General features: G+C 40.0%; 1 pseudogene; it reads right to left on the reverse strand.

The window, feature by feature from the left end:
• Positions 1-1,236: 1,236 nt before the first annotated feature.
• On the reverse strand, positions 1,237-13,583 carry LOC110209592 (signal peptide peptidase-like; annotated as a pseudogene).
• Positions 13,584-16,421: the final 2,838 nt, after the last annotated feature.

Here is a 16,421-nt window from a genome sequence, read left to right on the forward strand (position 1 = left end):
CCTCTCCAGGATGAGGGAAATCACACTTTCAGTCCCTTTTGTTGTTCAGCAGCATCCTACTCTCCCTGATCCCATTTGGAGTTTCCTTGGCAGAGATACTGCAGTAGTTTGCCATTTCCTTCTCCAGATCATTTTACAGATGAGGAAACTGAGGCAAACAGGATTAAGTGACTTGCCCAGGGTCACACTGCTAGCGAGTGCCTGAGGCCAGATTGGAAATCAGGAAGAGGAGTCAGCCCGATTCCAAGCCCGAGCTCTGATCACTGCAGCTGCCTTATTCATCACAAACTAGAACACATTCATTGTACCCTGGAGACAGAGCCTAAGGCCGGATGATTTTCCCCGGCTCCTACATCCCGAGGCTTCGGGAAGGCGGTTACTACGTCCAACTTGGGGCTTCTGGCCAGACCCAGGCCGGCCACTGGCCGGGCTGCAGGCTCCCTCTACGGACCGACCTAGCACCGCACCTAAGCGAGAGAAGTGCCGCTTCCAAGCAACGCGAGTACCGGAGGACGAGAACCCGCCTCGCCCCGCCCCCCACCGCCTCCTCCGGGGGCGCGAGGCTGAAGAGGCGCTGGGCACGCGCAGGGCTGGCGGTTAAGGACCCACCTCTTAGAGGCGCGAGGATGCGATGAGGTGAGCGCAGGCGCGCTTCAATATTCATGTCAAAACTGTAACCTTCCCACATTGCGCATGCGCGAACGTGTGCGCGCGCTCACGAAGATTCCCTGTGTTTTAGGGGGGGGGAGGTTGTTTTCAGAGCCGCTTACCATCCTTAAAGCTCCAAATCTTTTTGAAAAATAAACACTTAGTTGGTTTCTGTGCCTCTAGTCTGTCTCCACTCTAATCCATCAACCAAAGTGATTTTCCTTCTTTTGCCAATAGTCTGGCAAAACAAATGTCTATATTCGCCGTGATAGATGTATAGATAGATGCATGTATGTATATATGCGTGTGCATATATATTCACGTGTATAGTGTATGTATCTATACATATGATGTAATGTAAGAACTCTCCATATATGTGTGTGTATGTGGCGGGGGAGAGAGGAGAAAGAGTGTGTATACAGAGGTCCGTACACAGCTTTCATCCATCTGACCAAGTCTTTTAATACTGTCAGTCGTGAGGGCTTGTGGAAGATCATGGCAAAATTTGGTTGCAGGAGAAGTTATCAGTATTGTATGCCAGCACCAGGACAGCAGGCTTGCACAGGTTCTAGATCGTGGAGGATGCTCTTACACTTTCGCAGTCACCAGTGGAGTGAAGCGGGGCTGTGTACTTGCTCCAAGGATTTCTAGCATGATGTTTTCAGCAATGTTGTCAGACGCCTTCAACAAAGATGAGAATGGCATCGAGGTGGTAAAATTGTGCACCAAATGCAGCCTCTGAGGCTGAGATACAACGTAGCTCGTTTCTCTGCTGCTTGTACTAGTTTGACAACACCAAGAAAAAAGGTTCTCCACTAGCAAGGCTCACACCATCCATATGTTGAACCACTGGTTACAGCAAATGGAGAAATATTGAATGCTGCAGATAGTTTCATTTACCTTGGCAGTATACTTTCCAGGGATATACACACAGATGATGAGGTGAACACAGGCTTTTCAGAAGCTAGCTCAGTATTTGGGGAGGGTCCTAAGGAAAATTTGAGAGAGAAGAGATATTAGACTGATCACCAAACCGAAGGCCTACAGAGCTGTTGTGCTGACCTCATTGTTGTATGCCTGTGAAACCTAGACAATGTACCAGCAACATGCCAGGAAACTGAATCACTTACATCTGAATTGTCTTAGGAAGATTCTAAACATCACCTGGCAAGATAAAGCACCAGACACTGAGGTCCTTTCTTGAGCTGAACTGCCAAGCATTCACACTCAACCGCAGATAGCATAATGGGCTCTGAAGGGCTGACCACGTTGCTCAAATGCCAGACGTATGTTTGCTTATGAGACTATTTTAGAGAGAATTCACACCAGGCAAGCGATCACATGGAGGTCAGAAGAAGCGATACAAGGACACTCTCAAGGTTTCTGAAGAACTTTGGAATTAATTGTGAGACATGAGACACTAGCACAGGACTGCCCAATGTAGAGTCCCCGATTCAAAGAAGGTGCTATGCTAAATGAAGCAGAACTGCAGTAGCTCAAACGAAACTTGATTTGCACAAATTTATACATCTCTATCCCAAATGTTCATACAGTCTGTTTGTATCCAACCTGTGGTAGAACCTTCCAGGCTCATATTGGTCTGATCAGCCACAGTCAGACACACTGTACTGTGATTCCAATATAGTGGTATCATTTTGGTCCTCTTAGATTACAAAGGACAACAACAAATACGTGTGTAACATATATTGTGTACATGCATGTATGCATGTATATATATACACTCATATGTATGCACATATATACTTTATGTACATGTATAATATTGTACATGTGTGTATATATGAATATGTGTATATATACTGATTTATATATACTTATTGCTATATACAATGTACATATATACTATAAATGTATAAATACATATATGTCTCATTCTCATATTTATATACATCTATAGTATATGTGTATACAAACACACATGTACAATATGTGTATGTACACATATATGTCTCATTCTTTCACTTCTCTATCAAGGAGTGGGTAGCATGTTTAATCATGCTCTGGAATCAAGATCTCCCCAGGTTCCTCTGAAACTCTCCCCTTCATCATTTCTGATGGCATTATAGTATTCCATCATATTTATATACCATAACTTGTTCAAACATTCCTGAATTCAGCTCTGAAACTAAGACCTTCCTTCTGGTTGGAGAGAGTAGAGGGCTTGACATTGGAAAGCTTCTTTCATGTCCTCCATTTTAGAAAGGTACCCAGAGCAATCACTTCATCATTTCCCATCTTGGCTGCAGGACTTTATGCCCCTGAACTCCCTTTCTCCATCCTTCCCACCTCTACTTTTCAGCTTCTTTTTGTATGATGTCTTCCCCCCATTAGATTGTAAACTCCTTGAGTGTTCAAATGCCAAACATATGTTTGCCTATAAGACTATTTTACAGAGAATTCATACCAGGCAAGCGATCACATGGAGGTCAGAAGAAGCGATACAAGGACACTCTCAAGGTTTCTGAAGAACTTTGGAATTAATTGTGAGACATGAGACACTAGCACAGGACTGCCCAATGTAGAGTCCAGATATAATTGTTCATAGGACAGCAAAGGGAAAGCCAAATGGAAATATAGATTAGCAGAATAGCTTTGAAAATTGCTGTATATGCTTAAAAGGAAAAGTAAGCTATATTTCAAAGAGATTCACAGGTTTTCATACAATCCTTTCCTGTTCTATTTTGTATAGGAAAATTATAATTTTGTTTGGTGTCTGTTAAGTTCAATTTTTTTTTAATTTAGTGAATTGAAGCAACCCAGATTACTGTGTTTTCAAGCTCTGTATGTTAAAAAAAAAAGTCCAGATATAATTGTTCATAGGACAGCAGCATCCCTAGTCGGCGCTAATAAACCTCTGTACCACCTATTTTTATAATGATGCACTGTTGCTATGCAGCACAGAAGAGAAAACATTCCTCTTATTGGACTTGCATACTTAGGTGGGGTAGGGAACTGAGCTGACAAAGTTGAGTAATTATTGAGTCATATGGAAGTTAAGGGAACAGTGTTTTCAGTCTCCCAAAGTGAATGGCCAACAGAAGTTCCCATTCCTATGTAAACCTTTTGACTATCTCTTTTTGCTAGCATCTAGCCTTTTTAATGACTCTTTGGTTCATCTGGTATTTAAGGCAAAATATGAGACTGATAATGATCCTTTTACTGCAAATTCTTTACTGTGAGAAAGACAGGTAGCTAGGACCCCAACGTTAAGTGGCTTTGACCACAAAGTAGTGAAGGCATAAATGCAGGGCTTTAGTAGCAAAATATAAAGAGTAACTGATCTTATGGGGGCAGCTAAGTGGTACAGTGTATTGAAAGTGTGCCTGGAGTCAGGAAGATCCGAGTTCAAATCCGGCATCAAACACTTACTAGCTGTGTGAACCTGGGCAAGTCACTTCACTGTATTTGCCTCAATTCCTCATCTGTAAAACAGGGACACTGGAGAAGGAAATGGCAAATCACTCCAGTCTCTTTGGCAAGAAAACCCCACAGGGTCATGAAGAGTCAGACAAGACTAAACAAAAATTCATCCTATTAGGCAGAAATAAATTCTTGCTCTTCTTTTGCCTTGGAGGAATCTATCACCTAGCAACTTTCTTGTCAATTTCCTCCTTTCCTCGGTCTTCAATCCTGCCCCTCAAAAGTATCAGATTTTATTTAAATCATAATTTAGTGAACTTTTGGAATCTCTCAGAAGTTAAGCCTTAAATAGCAGGGGACCGAAGGTCTGGGGGGACCCAAGTTTAGTTGTAAACTTGCTTCCACCCAAACCTGTTGTAGCCTTGAGTTTTAAAGTCCACATGATTATCATGATAGATGCCACTCCCTGTAAAACATTCATTGATTTCATAATTACTATATGAAAAGGTAGATTTTTTTTGTCCCCACTAGTCTAACTCCTGAATCTGTAATACAGTTCTGATTCACCCACTGAGCCCACAGATCCAACTGACTGAGTCTTTGCATTTATTTCTCCTTTGACTCATCCATTGACATCAGTTGATCTCACTGAATAAACAGCGTGATTTATCCTGACACACAAAGCACAATGCAAACTCTGCATATTTTTCTGGCCTGAGGCAGAAAGGTGGATTGTTTTTATGCTCCCCAAAAGCCAGCTGCTCCAAAATCCTTCACATTATAGCCTGGGCCTGAGGCTGTGTTTTTGCTGGCTGCACCAGGGAAAATAGCATTTTGTTCCAAACCAGTGTTCTGACATGCTTGTTATTGTGTGAGTTGGTATATAAAAACTTTAATTTGTTGGCCAAATTTTCAAAGCTTTTCAGAAAATGTACCTGGAAAAACCTGTATTTTCACAAAGATACATATGTATGGACCTACTTCTCTACACTACTAAAACTGTGCTACCTTTCAAAAGGCTGCATCCTTTCTTCCCACATCTGAATGCAGGATTGTCTAATTACCTTCACCTATGAGGAAAGAAAAGGACTATTTTTTAGGAACAAATTAACTGAGATTACATTATTTATAAAGCTGAGATTTTCAGAGATCTTGACAGGTAGAAGACCACCCTCCTTTATCCCTTTCCCACTTTTGTGACTTATCCCAGAAGTGGGAAGAATTAATGAGAAGCACCAGGCTATGGTGGCTAGATTATTGAACCTGAAATCAAGGAGACCTGGTTTCAAATCTTGCCTTAGATACCTGTTAGCTGTGTGACCCTGGGCAGATCACTTAACCTCTTAGCTAGAAAAATTAGAGAGTTGGAGTTGATGATTTCTAAGGTTTCTTTCTCTGATTCTATAACCCTATAAATGTTGAGATTTTAGCCAGAACATAGAGTTTTCATAGTATGCTTACATAAAATATTTTGGACATATTCCCATGTGTTGGTAGACTGAAATGTATGGAATGGTCTTGGTTTTGATAAACTACAATAACATTTTCATAGGAGCTAGACTTGTGATTTCATTGCTATAGGGAACCACCAAAGAATGAAACTGAGGCAGACAGAGGTGAATTGACTTGTCCAGAGTCACACAGCTAGTAAGTGTCTGAGGCTGGATTTGAATTCAGGAAGAGAAGTCTCCAGTCCCAGACCTCTAGCTACTGTACCATCTAGCTGCCTTGTGGCTTAAAAACTGGCCTTCAAGATAGAAAAACTTGAATTGAAGTCCTATATCTGACACATTCTGGTTCTGTAACTCTGGGCAAGTCACCTTAGTTTTAGAAGTTCTAGGCAGCGTTTTCAGATTAGCAGATACTAAAGTGAATTCAGCCACCTAGAGGTAAGAATTTAATTCAAGATCTCCTGATCTAAGATCAGCTTTTAAGCCATTAGGCAGTTAGGTAGTGCAGTGGATAGAGCTCTGGGAGTGGAATAAGGAAGATGTGAGTTCAAATCTAGCTTCAGATAGTTAATAGTTCTGTGACCTTGGGTAAGTCAATTCACTTGTGTCTGCCTTAGTTTCACTGTAAAATGGAGATAATTAATAGCACCTACCTTTCAGGGTTGTTGTGAGCAACAAATAAAATATTTGTTAAAACATTTAGCAAACCTGGCACATCATAGGTGCTATATAAGCATCTATTCCCTTCTCTTTCCCTTCCATACTGAGTCTCAACATTTTTATAGGGGAAAAAAACATTAGCAGATGGGGGCAGGCAAAGACTCCTAATTGTAAAGAGAAAAGCTTACAAAATAGAATTTTAATGATAATAGTAGTTCATATTAACTTAAGTCAGGTTTTGTGTTATTTTTTAAATTTTTCTCACACACAAAGCTATCTAGGTGGATTAGCATAGGACACTATGTTATTTAACAGGGAGTGGCAAAATTCTTTTCCTTCATGTCTATGATCATTGTTGGTACAATGATGACATAGGCCTAAATACCTTCATGAAAAGTAGTTTAAAAAATGATAGAAGAGCATAATGAACAGTTCTTACAAGTTTCCTTACTTATGACCTTACCAGGCAATTAGCAATGGGGTTTTTTTTCTTTTTTATAATGAAAATTCTAGCATTGCCTTGTTTTTATCTTAATAAAGGCCTCTCCTACTGAACTTAGAAATCTCCTGAAGTTATGCTGGCACACATCAAATGAAGTAGAGAAATGAGATGTTCATTTAAAGATTTAAGAATATAAAGATGTTCTCTTCCGATCTCTCCTAAATTCCACTGGTTGGGAATTATTTACTCTCAAAATCTTCATGACTTAATTAATTGATTGTCTTCTTCTGTCTAGATCAGTTAATGATCGTGTTGTAGAGTAGAGAGAATACTGGATTTGGAGTCAAAGGACCTGGTTCTAATCATGGCTCTGCCAATAACTACCTATATGACCTGGAGCAAGTCTTTTAGACTCTGGATCTCAGTTTCCCCCTTTGTAAAATGAGAAGTTTGGGCTAAATTATCTTTGAGATCTCTTTTAAGGACCTCTTCTTTGAGGTAATACTGTGATAACCATAGTGAATTAGTTCAATTTGATAGTGTTTGCTCATGCAGTCATGGGAGAATTTATTATATTCTCCACGCTTGCTTCATATAATTGTGCCTGTGGCTGTGCTACTTAAGCATACTTAGGCATTGCTTCCTTTCTTAATTATATTTTTTATCATTGAACTTAATAATCATCAACAAACAGAAGCATTTCCATATACAAGGAACAAAAAAGCAGATTGTATATGAAACTATTAAATTCTGTTTCAGTTTTTTTTAACCATACATATTCAATTTAATAAGGTAGTAACAAAATTGCTATTTGAGTCTCCTTCTGAACTTGTTTCCTTCTATGTATTTTTTATGCTTTGTCAATGCTCTTTTCTTTTTGCATCACAATCACTTCCTAAAAATTCATGCCCCACTCCCCATACACACACCCAAATTTCAGTAAATGTTACCTTCAAACCTCTTCTCAAGAGTTCTACTGAAATCTCAGGTCATATTACATCTTGCAGACCTGCCCGTGGAAAGAAAAGTCTTTGAGCCATCCCTAACATATGTCTGTAATCTACAAATTCTACATATATCATTGCATGTGTAAATATTTTCACTTGTATTACATTTCAAGCCTCCCTCCTATAGGCACAGCCATAACTAGCAATTCTGGCCTCTGGGATAGGCAGCACAAAAAGTGCCCTCAAAATGAATCAGTTTTTAAAGATAAATTCATTTGAGAAAAGAAGGAAGTCCCAGGAAAGTGGGACACAAGACACTATGGAGGATGAGACATAGGACACCTTGTGGTCACTACTAGAAAGCCTGCCTCATGGAAAGGAAAAAGTAGAGAAGAGTCCACTTGAGGTACAGCTTCAGGAAAGAGAAAGTCCACCAGAGGTTTCCTACTCTAATCCTTGATAACATGGTACTAAACTCAAGTTGTTTCTATCTCTTGAAGGAGTATAAATGTAGGCAGTGCTCCAGGATCCAGAACAAAACTTCAGTCACCCAATCCTAGTTACTGTTCTGCCTGCAGGGGCTTCTTGAAGACATGTTAACAAATCTTCTCTTTTGTGGGCAGACTCTTAAAGCTCTTTAGCCAATATAAGCAAGGAGATTTCATTCACAATTCCAAAATGAGGAAGATTCTTGCCACAGGGTGTCATTTCTAGCCATATTCAGATGGCATCAGTGGATGGGCCAGTCGTAATATGGAGATGGGAGGAAGGTTACAGTTTGGTCAAACAAATGAGCCCTTCCATACATGGCAATTTGGAAACATGACCTAGGAACAAAGTTTTAGGTCAGAATGTTAAACAAGAGCCTGAATAATTCCCCTTAACTAAATTTCCTGTGTGTTCTCTTCCTATATCAGAATTAGGAGACCTCGATTTTATCAAATTCAGCAAAAACCAGAGAAGCAAGAGTACTTATGATTCATTACCATTATTGAGTAGATCTCATAAGAATAGAGTGATTCAAGGTATAATGATGATAGAGCAATAAAAATGTGAACAATACTGCTCAGGGCCACATTACTTAAAAATAATGATAGTTTACATTTATATAGCCCTTTACAATTTACAAAGCGAATTCATACACAGCAGCCCTGTGAGTTAGGTGGTGAAAATTTTATTACCTTCATTTTGCAGATGAGGAAGCTAAGACTTAAAGAATTGGAGATCAGAGGGCTAGAAAGTGGAGCCAGAATCCAAGTATGATTCAATTCTGACTCTTCTGATTCTCACTTCCAATGTTCTTTCTAATAAATCAATATCTCTTATTAAGAATTTATCAATTTCTTTAACCAAAGACCTTTGGAGAAAAGGTAGTCTAAGTATCTCCCTGGGCATCATCATCATCATCATCATCATCATCAGGATGGGGACTAGACCTGTGATTTCATTGGTACCGAGAATTCCCAGATTAGGAAAGTCCCTCTACCTATGCAGGTTTGCCCCTTTTCTGTAACTTATAGTCTTTTTTTTTTTATTAATTTATTTTGATTTATCAACAATCACTTTCATAGGCTTTTCAATTTTAAATTTTTCTCCCTCTCCCTCCCCCCCTCCATCCCCAAGATGGCACACAATCTGATATAGGCTATATATATACATACATACATATATATATACATATATATATATATATATATACATTCCTATTAAACATATTTTCACATTAGTGATATTGTAAGGAAGAATTAGAACCAATAGGAGGAACCACCAGAAAGAGGAAACAAAACACAACAGAAGAAAAAAATAGCAAATAGTATGCTTTGATCTGCATTCAAACTCCATAGTTCTTTCTTTGGATGTAGATAATATTTTCCATTATGAGACCTTTGGAGATGTCTTAAATCCTTGCATTGCTAAGTCTATCAACATTATTTATTGCATAATGTGGCTGTTACCATGTACAACATTCTCCTGGTTCTGCTCACTTCACTCATCATCAGCCCATACAAGTGTTTCCAGGTTTTTCTGGAGTCCACCTGCTCATCATTTCTTATAGCACAATAGTATTCCATTACATTCATATACTACAACTTGTTCAGCCATTCCCCAATGGATGGGCATCCCCTCAATTTCCAATTCTTTGCCACCACAAAAAGAGCTGCTATAAATATTTTTGTACATGTGAGTCCTTTTCCCATTTTGTATGATCTCTTTGGGATACAGCCCTAGAAAGCACTTTATAGTCTTAGGGAATTGCCTAGAACACTGGGAAGTTAAGTGACTTGCACAAGGTCACAAAACTAGTGTGTGTTGGAGGCAGGATTTGAACACAGGTCTTCCTGGTTTTAAGGCCAGTTATCTATCTACTACAAAACATTGCCTTTAATATTATAAATAATAATCATGATCATTATAGCTAACATTTATATAGTGCTTTAAGATTTGCATAGAACTTTACATTTATTATCTGATTTGATCCTCATTAAAAAAAAACACTGTGAGGTAAATAATTGTTATTATCCCCATTATGCTGATGAGGAAACTAAGGCTGAGCATAGAACTAATCCTGTGATCAATTACCTTGAACTTTTGAAGACAGATACTACCATGATAATTTAACAGCTACTAGAACCCAATTGTTCCTATCTAGAGCCCTTAAAAAGAAGTAAAATTAGCCTTCTGCCCCAGCTTCCAAACAATTCAACAAATTATTATTGAGTGCATACTATTTGAAATGTTTTTGCTAGACTGTGCAGGAGATAAAAAGGTGATTGAACAAAACATAATCTCTGACCTCAAGGATCTCAAAACAAATTGTGTTTACTCATGAGTATTGGTGTGGTCAAGCACTAACTCTTTTTAAAAGCTTCTCTTTGGTTTTTAAACTTCCTGATAAGTGGAGAAAGGAAGCCCACTGACATGTGTAACCTGTAAGCTTTATACAAGTAAACACTCTGTCATGTCCTAGAATATTACTAACTCCACTTCTATTTCTTCATTCTGTCTAGAGAGTTAGGATGGGAAGACAGAAAGTCAGTGAGACCACTAGGAATTTCTAGAGCCCAGTCAATATTCAATAGGTGGGCACCATTCAAAACTAATTTTCAACCCTCATCCCTGAATTCACAGAAGCGAACAGATAATGCTTCTCCCTAAACTTCTCCCACCCCCTAAAACAAAATAAGGATCCTGAACTCCTATGCCATTAATATTTCTTAAAATTCACTATAATAAGAGAAGTGGCATGCTGTGATGGATGGAAAGCTGGTTTTGAAGTCAGAAAGACCCAGGTTCAAATCTCACCTCTGGCATATACTGCCTGTGTGACCATTCTCTGATCATTCAACTTCTCAATAACCCCAATCAACTCTCTAAGACCATAAGTTTCATAGCAAATGCTTATCTGTTTATATGCTTTGGTAGATAAGTTTCCTCACTGGGAATTCCCTATAACAGTGAAACCACAAATCTAACCCCCAAAAAAGTACTAGATATGAGATGGAATTCTAGACAAATAGACAACAAAGTTATTTATCCTTCAGTATCTCAAGGAAAGAATTCATCATAGCAGTGACACAGGATGTCAGAATTTAAAGAGACATCATCATAGTCCTATAGTCCAATCCATACTTGAAAAGGAATCTTCTCCATAGCATCACCATCAAGTGTTTATCAAGCAGAAGCTTGAAGACCTCCAATGAAGGCAAGCCCATTACCTCCTAAAGCACTCCATTTCTCCTGGACAGTGATCATTGTTGGGAAGTTTTTCTTATGAACCCAAATATGAATCTCTGCAGCTTCCATCCATGCTCTCAGTTCCATCCTCTGAGGCCAAAGAGAACAAAGCTAATCCCTCTTGCATGTGACAAGTTTTTTAAATAATTAATTGTGTCTATCCTGCCTTCTCCTCTGTATGCTCAATATCACTTTTTATAACTATTACTTGACATAGACTTTTAATGTGAGAGAGAGGGGTTCATGGTAATACAAAAAAATTTTTAAACCAGGCCCTCTCACCACCCGTCACTCTCCTCACAAAAGGTAACGGGGGTTTCTTTGCCCCATCCTGGGGAGGGAGGACACAGGAAGTACACGACCAGAAACAAAGAACAAGGCTAGGCTCAGGAGGGAGAAGGGAGAGAAAAGGCCTGGCCTGAGGCCCAGAATATCAACACCAGGCTCTGCAGGGCCTTTGTTTCTCCCCCAGCTCCTGCACTGCCCTCCCCTGGCTCCAAGCCCACCCTTACAACTCCTTCTTTTACCAGGACAGTGGTGCTCCCTCTTTGCACTCACTGTCTGACTCCTCCTTGTCATTTGTCTCTTCAAAATTGAACATCTCCATGACTTCTCCCTTTGCCAGCGCCACCAGCAGGGGGAATCCAATGCAGGTAGGGACCAGATAGAGCAATGTCGGCTGGCCATGTTCAAAGATGTGCATAGAGAAGATAGTAAGGCCCAGGCCAAAGATGTATGCCACGAAGCTGGTGTAGAAGTAGGTATGTGTGTTCTTCAGGCTGGTGTCAAAACGTAGAAGCAGAGCCGTGAAGATACCTGGAATGACCATGTCTCCCAGCCCCAGTATGGCAAAGTTGTCAGTCTCCAGTCCCTTTTCCAGCAGGTCTTGGGGGAAAATCAATTTTATTGGTGCCTCAAAGGACTTGGCCACAGTTACCATCACATTGGTGCCAAAAACTTTCCTTAGCTGGTACCAGACACTGATGATACTGCTCAGGGTCAGGCACAGGAGATCTTTGCTGTCAAATTCATAATTGATGATTTCTTCCTTATTCTCCCTGAAGCCCTGTGTGAAGAATAGCTAATACTGCTTGTTGGGGAAATTTGCTGGGAAGAACTTGTTTGTGAATGGGGCTGATGGTGTGAGAGAGAACCAAGATCCCGCACGAAGAAATACATGGAGAACAAGAGGTTGATGTACTCTTGAGAGAATATTTTAAAGAGGTAGAGGCCTAAGAGTGTGCAGCTAGTGATGATGGGAAACCGGGCAGCATCTTGACTGGTAATGGTCTCTGGAATATCTGAGGCATTCTTTTTTTTTTTTTAATTGGGGTTAAGTGACTTGCCCAGGCACAGCTAGTAAGTGTCAAGTTTTTGGTCTGAGGCCCGCAACTAAGTGCTGCATCAAACAGAGGAGTGTACAATGAAGAGACATGGGCCAGGCAAGTCAGTGAAAGACTGAGCCAATTTATTATTCTGAGGGTCCGGATTATATAGTGAAAGCTAACAATCATCCCCAAGGCATTCTCACCATTCTTATGTGACTAACCCCAGCCCTTATGTACATCCTTAATTGTTCACATCTGCTTACTATCAAGGTCTAAGGGTCAGTGTTCTAACCTCCTAGGCAGGGGAAGTTGGCTAGTGAAATATTCTGAATAAGTAAGCCCTTACCAAGTAGGAAAAGGAAAGAGTCAAGCTCTAACTTAAATTCCTTATGCCATATTAGACTCTCCAGCTCTGGCCCTCAACAGAGGCAGGATTCAAACTCAGATCCTCCTGACTTCAGGGCCGGTGCTCTATCCACTGCACCACCTAGCTGCCCCTATCAGGTATTCTTGCTTCAGGCACAGCATACAGAGCCCAAGCCCCCAAAGAAGATGAGCAGCAGCGCCAGGAGCAGGAGGCTGCCATAGGCCAGGGTTATGCCCCTGGGGGTGGAGGGCGGCTGCTGTGCTGTTGGCTGAGCGGGGGACCATGGGGAGGGGCTCCAGCTCCGCAGCCAGTGCTGCGGGGGAGGGGGGGAACCAGTGCTTTTCTAACAAGGTACCTGGTCCCCTCACTGTCTGACCATCCTCCTATAGATGCACTCCAGTTAGTCCATATCCTTCCTAAAATGTAGTGCCCAGAATTGAATCTCTAACCAATGGACTGGTGGAGGGAGATATGCTATCCAAAGGGTGGTTGGTGGTCCTGAGTAAAGGCACCTGTATCACCAGTTTCCAGGGTTGTACTTAGCATGGTTTTAGCCAAACTTGTTAGACTGATCATTAATGATTCCAACATTATCAGGCTCCCAATCAGACACCATACCTGCATAGATGCTCAATCAGTACTGTGTGGTATTTAATAACAATGGTGGCTGTGATCCTTAGTTGTACAAATAATGTTTTATTCCCAAGAAGTGGAAAACACCTGGCATGGATAAGGACAATGGGAATGTAATAGGACTTATGAAAGATGCAGGATTACTGTGCCCAGTTATTTGGAATTGTTTAGTGAACAATTAGGATGTGGAATCTATTTCCTTTGTTGATGTAAATCTTTAAATCAGATTTTCCTTCCAGTTTTCTTCCTCTTTTGTCTGACATTGGTTAATATTATATCATTCATTGAAAATCTACAGTGTTTGAGGGGTTTTTTTGTAATTGAGGTTTTTTTAATTGTAAAAATTTTTAATTGTAAAATTTTTTAATTGTAAAAATAGGCAAGAAAAATAATAAGAAATGGACAAGAAAAATAATGTGTCAAATGCTCTTTAAGAGCATTTGGCCAAGAAGAGAAAAGGCTCAGTAGGAACAGAATAGCTGCTTTCAAGTATTTGAAGGGCCGTCATATGGAAAAGAGATTAGACTTGTTCTTTTTGGCATCAGAAGACAAAACTTGGATTAGTGGATAGAAGTTGCAAAAAGGAAAATTAAGTGCTGATTAAAAGAAAAATCCTAAGAGTTATTGTTATCCAAAAATAGAAGAAGCTGCCCTAGGATATCATGAGCTCTGCCTTATAAGGATATCTTCAAGGAGAGGTAGGATGACCATTTCTCTGAAATTGGATTAGGCATGAAAGCCCACTAAATGTTAGATTTGGTGAAAATGAACACTTGGCCAACAAGCTACTATTATACCCTTTATTGTTGGCATAAAAGGATCACAGGCATTTAAGGATACATGCTGAAAAGTGAGTGGCAATCCGAAATGCCTCGCTATGCTTCATGGATATCCTCACAATTCCATGTCACAATAACCAACACGGAGGCAAGGCTCCTGTCAGGCTGCTAAATCTGAGCAAATATCCCCTGCCCCACTACACACAACCACTGTTCTACCCCTCAGGTTCCCAGTCTCACAGAAGCTTAGGGATGTTGTACAAATATAGTCACTAAAATAAACACTCTACTGTGTGCCTTGATGCTCCCCACGTCAGAATTTTCTGTCCTATCTTTATAATCTTGTTTTTCCAGCTTCTGCATACATTTCTACTGCACTGCTCTCCTTGATATGTCTCCTCATTCTGATTCACAGATGGGATTTACTGAAGACCATGAGAGAACCTGGCCAGTGCCTACCACAAGGATGTGTGTGGGTTCTTTTATTCAGGCATGCTCTGGACTACATGGATGCCAAAGTTCTTACCAACTCTCAAAGTCTGTTATTTTCTTTCACACCCTGAAGTATAAGAATGGTGGTTTGCTCCATTTTTCCATTTCATCTTTTTGCCTTCCCAGTTTCTCTTCCTTACATTTGATTACAATATTACTTGTTGAAGCTTGTTAAAAAAAACCTGAGAATTTATGCCCTGTTGTGAGAACTGGAGGCAGAGCCCAACCCCATCATTGCTGTATGCCATCTTGGGGAATCTGCTGGGTGCGGAATTTAAACACAGTGGGAAGTCAACATCCATCAACCAAAAGGATCTTCCTAAGAATTAGCAGTCCTTTCTATTTGGCAGACAGTATTCCATGATGTCTGACACACAAAGAACACAGGTTTGGTTTTTAAAGGGTGGACAACAAATTGTGTTCACATTTGTTAAGCAAACATTCGTGAAGTTCTAAGTTAAAAGCTATCCAAAGATAAGGAAAGTGAGCATTACAACAATTTGGCTTAGTCTGTAATGCTTTCCTAGCCAACCCTTGGGCCATTGAAGCAGGGTATTTGGAACCTGTAAGCACAAGTTTGATATTTTTGTAAGACTGCCAAAGCTTTAATATCAAAACGGTAATTAGCATGAAGCCTTGTGCAATTAAGCCATTCCAGAAAAGAATGAAGTTGAAATCTTTGGCAAGATTTTCTTCTGCTTGAAAAAATCAGTTCTTCCTAGGATATATTTTTCCCTCAAAGCTTTTCTCCAAAGGTTTCAGAGTCTTAATACCAAGTTTCTTTCTTTCTGTTAACTGATTATATGAACAGCTATTTATTTTCAGGAAATAGTTTGCAGTATGAGTGAAACTGCTATAGCCACCAAAGTGACCAGCTCTCCTGTCAATACCTTTAATCATGGTTATTTGGAAAGAATCAGCCCCTTGCCTCATCAAATTTCCTCAATCTGAATAGTATTATTCCAGCTTCCAAGGAAGATAAATCCTCCTACCAGGGTAAGGATGGCATTGCTTCAGTGATTCTAGTCATTAAAGAGATAAATTATTATAGAAGAAGAAATTTATTGGCATGCAAATCCAAGCCTGAGGGGGCTTGATTTGGATGACTGCAGGTAGTCTGTTATCTGTCAGAGGTTTCAAAGACCACAGTTAAGGATCATGCACATTGAGAGTCCTTAGCAAGCTAAAATTAAACATTTGCATAGTAATTATCAGCTCATCTGGAATGCCAGGAGGATCACTCACCTTCCAGTCAGTAACCACTCCATCTTAGAAGGAAGGCTTTTCTCTCATCATCATATTGATAATTGAAGTCAGCCTAATTAGGTTGTTCAAGCACTTCTGCCTTGTCTACACAAATGCCTAAAGAAAGTTGGAGGGGGTTGGGGGGGAGTCAGCTAGAAATAAAGAGAGATGTGGAAACCCTTTTCCTTTACCATTCATTTTTGTTGTGGTGGTGGTTGTTATGGGAAAACATGCCTTCAAGCATATGGATTTTAAAATATTATAAAATGAGCATTGAGAGGCAGATTGGCATAATGAAATAAGAGCCATCCTT

Source organism: Phascolarctos cinereus, unplaced genomic scaffold (genome assembly GCF_003287225.1).
Source record: "Phascolarctos cinereus isolate Bilbo 61053 unplaced genomic scaffold, phaCin_HiC Scaffold_3;HRSCAF=262, whole genome shotgun sequence".
Classification (NCBI taxonomy): Eukaryota; Metazoa; Chordata; class Mammalia; order Diprotodontia; family Phascolarctidae; genus Phascolarctos; species Phascolarctos cinereus.